The sequence below is a fragment of the Cryptomeria japonica genome, chromosome 4 (assembly GCF_030272615.1).
Source record: "Cryptomeria japonica chromosome 4, Sugi_1.0, whole genome shotgun sequence".
NCBI classification, from domain to species: domain Eukaryota; kingdom Viridiplantae; phylum Streptophyta; class Pinopsida; order Cupressales; family Cupressaceae; genus Cryptomeria; species Cryptomeria japonica.
In genome coordinates this window covers 306,594,819-306,598,794 of record NC_081408.1, presented here as the reverse complement: position 1 = coordinate 306,598,794, position 3,976 = coordinate 306,594,819, and the positions used below count along the sequence as shown (strand labels likewise).

The window sequence follows — 3,976 nt, the reverse complement described above, 5'->3', positions numbered from 1 at the left end:
TTAATAATTACCCAAGTCAGTCACTGTTTGGAATCTGGCTCGGGCAAGACAACAGCATGCTTTTCTACTTCTACCATACTTTATAAAGAATCCCTCTGAAGTTTTGTATTTTATAAGCTGATGGAAAGAGCATGAAAAGCATAAAAAGGGAGAGATAATTAGGGACCCACTTGAATTAGATTACAGAATGGATTGGGGCTTCCAAAGCACTGAAATGGAAACATATTTGGAAGGAGGGGGCAAACAGTTATGATACACTGTTTTCTAAAAGTTCCATAGCTTTGGCATGCATCTCTGAGAGAAAAAAGTGAGAAAGAATGAGAAAAAAAGTGAGAAACAATGACAAAAAAAAGTGAGAGACTATCAGAAGTGGTGGGCTTTCAGGGTGAAATGGAATTGGGTGTTGGCGTGGAAGACGGTCGGCCACCTTTTTAATAAGGAGATTAAGTGAGAATGGAAATGTTCACGCGTGGGGTTGGTAGAATGATGAAGCTCTCCGACAAGACAAATGAGACAGTTACTCTCACACCCATTAATTTTTTCCTCCTCTTTCACCAGAAAGGACATATTTTTCATCCTTTTCAAGCAATTCAAAGCAGGATCCCAAGGCCTCCTTTCCATGCGTATACAATAAACAATCTCTCTTAATTACATCATTCATTATAATCTATCGACCCTCCTCATCATATCGACCACCTCCTCCAACATCATTTTGATTCCCCAATCTCCGCTTTAAAATGTCGTTATGCTTCGTCCTTCTCTTCATCTCTTGTGGTTTCCCAAATCCAGATGTTAAAGTTCGTTATTTTGAGAGTGGAGCAGCTCGGATCATTTCATTTCTTGTAAATGTATAATCACTTCTTGCCGCCCTCTTTGATTGATTGATTCAATTGGGCAATGTGTAAACAGAAATTTGGGTTCTATAAGTGTGATTTAGCCGCCTTCCTTGATTGATGGATTAGATCACTTGGGTATTGTTATAAATAAGATTTTGGGTATTAGAAAGCCTATCACCATTCCCTTCCTTTGATTGATGGATTCACTTGGGTATTGTCCTAAATAGAATTTTAGGTCATGTAAGTGTGTATTATATTGCTTGGATTAATGGATTCACTTCGGTATTGTCTTAAATAGAATTTTAGGTCATTCAAGTCTATTGTATCACTTCATTTCTAGGAAATTTAGAGCCATTTCCTTCCTTGCTTCGATTGATGGGATTCACTTGCATATTGTCCTAAACAGAATTTTAGGTCATTTAAGTTTGTATGACCTCAGTTTTAGTAAACCTTCTCCTTTGATTGATTGGCTTACTTGGGCAATCTTGTAAATAAAAATTTGGGCTGCTTGAGTGCCAGTTAGGTCTTCAAACTGAATATATTGGGGTTGCGGTGGTAATGTTTTTTTCGTATTAAAGGATGGCCTGATCAAGTAGATGACATTGGAGATATTGTCGCCTGCAAGAAGATCAACTAAGGTTTTATTACATACGGTGATTGGTGAAAGGGATATTGGGACGGTTCAATCTGAAAACATGATTACAAAACGATTGTAATGTGATCTCTGATTGAGCCGCGCCAATATCACTTGTATATCATCACAGCAATCAGGTACATATTTTGGGTGATAAGTAGAACCGTTGTTGAATCAGTTGTGTAGACATATTTTCCTAGACATTGCCATTTAATTTGCTGGTAGATTATACTCTATTACTATGCTGAAACATTAAATTTGATAAATGCTTGATTTTAATTCATCATCTTTCTTTCTTTTCTAATTACAAGGTTCTTAGAATTCAGAATGCATCTTCTCCCACCATGTATGGAAAGTAAACTGGTTTTTGTGATATCCATTATAGTACAGTTAAGACAACATAGGAGTTGGGTTTTAGAATATGAGTATGCTGCCCTAAACAGTCAGTGCATTGTGATCAATATATCGACTGTTTATTTGAGAAATTTGGATCCAAATATCTGGATAGATGAGAAAAACTCTTTTTTTTCATACACCAGTATCTTTCTGCAACACAAAAATGATAAACAGCACACTTTAAACTTTCACTTAAAAGCGATTCAATGATCTATCACCAATAGTTTGCACGTATACTGTATTGTTCAAATCTAAATTAGGGTTACATTTCCTACTTGCCAATCAGGGTAACAATTGCTATTGCTTATTTGGATTGCAATTCAGCAGCTGGTAAAGGGAAACCATTTCTATTGCTTGTTTTAACTGGAACTCAACAGTTGATGAGTTCAGCGGTACGATGGATATGATGCGATTAGAACTTTCTTTTAAGTTATAAGTGAAATTTGAAGTTGGTCCTCGATGGATTTTTATTCCATCTACTTTTTTCTCAATGGCATAATTAACGGCTGAATTGCATTGCAGCATTACTCTCACAAAAGCATTGTCAAACTACCTTTTGCGAAGTTGGTCCCATTTTGCACATTTTCTCACTGTTTTCCTTTTTCCACTTTGTAGAAACAGGTTTCCAAAGCAACGAGGATTCTCACCGTCACATACGGCCATATTCAGGCTACTTTAGATTTACTGTTACTCTCTTGGCTAGTCAGGTTTCATGCTCTTTAAGTGAACTACATTTCAATTCGTATTATAAATTGATCCTGTAATGCAGGATTAATGAAGTATATTACTATAAATGGATGCTGTAATGCAGGATTAATGCAACAAAAGTGGAATAGACAAGGATCTAGATTGGAAGAGATAGTGGTACGTTCAATTTAAAGATTGTAATTATAGTTATTAGTTCTTAGATTATGGTGACAGTTGTTGCTGTCGGCTAGGCTTAAATGATGCATTCTAAGCTTTGATTTGTTTGGGTATTTCATTTGAAATTATACTAATTTTTCTGATAGAACCCATCTATTTATATGATTTCGGATGAACTACTTTACAAATCAAAGCTTAAAATGCACTGTTTAAGCCAAATTGATATTATTGACCCCAATTTTCAAATCAAACAGATTACTGCCAGATGCACTATAACATTAAAGCTTGGAAGTGGTGTCCATAGGAAGCTTTAAATCAATATTCTCAAAAAAAAAAAAGCCCACACCACTTCTAAGATTTAAATCAATATTCTCCAGAACCCCAAATAACAAACAATATGTCGGTTGCTTACTTTTGAACAGTGTCCATTGTACTTTTATCTCTTCTATAAGATGAATGTTTCTTTTACTAAGGCTCGCTCCTCATTCTTCTCTTTGATCTATGCTAAGATTATGCTTTCAGCTATCAACTATACTTTGTTGCAGAAATTTTTAAAGATACTGTGCTTTCTTAAACTTTCTTGCTCTTCTATTCATTTGATGTTAAGGAGTGACTCTTTTAGGTTATGGCAAACAAAAATAATATGCTGTCACTTACCCCATAAGTTTTTCTCTCAACTCAGATACGGCAAATCATAACAAAGTTCTTAGCTTAGTACTTTTCCATCCTCGAATGATTAAGGAGCGAGTCAGCAGTTGGTAAATTGGATTCCAGCATTGTCATGAGAGATCACCCAAGGTATGTCAAAAGATCTTTTAAAAAGGTGAAACTTTAAATGAATGCTGATCTACGGCTGCCTTTATCTGTACATGTAAGTCAATCTTGAAATTGGCGGCATAAAAGAGTTGAACCTATTAGCAATTTGGTTGACAATATATCTTTTGTATAGTTCACTCCATTTATCAACTTGTATTCTCATTTTTCAATAATGTGTAGTCTCTCTCATATGAGCTTTCATTTTTCAATAATTTGTAGTCTCTCTCATATGAGCTTTCTCTTTTCTTTCTTTTCTTTTTTATAAGTTTGATGTAATGTTGAATGTTTTGCTCTAAACTCATTTTTTTGGTTGGGATATTAAATATTATTATAAAAAATAATATTAAATTTATTTTTAAATTAGGATACAATTTTAGGAAAATAAAATAAATTATGATTAGTTTATTGATATAATAGTATTATAAATTAA

At 34.4% G+C, this 3,976-nt stretch overlaps 1 long non-coding RNA gene across 1 annotated transcript; it reads left to right on the top strand.

Moving 5' to 3' along the window:
- The first annotated feature begins 709 nt into the window (after positions 1 to 709).
- Positions 710 to 3,725, top strand: LOC131052136 (uncharacterized). Its single transcript, XR_009107286.2, has 4 exons — positions 710 to 1,607; positions 2,482 to 2,573; positions 2,678 to 2,730; positions 3,413 to 3,725. It is a non-coding gene; the product is annotated as an uncharacterized LOC131052136 (long non-coding RNA).
- Positions 3,726 to 3,976: the final 251 nt, after the last annotated feature.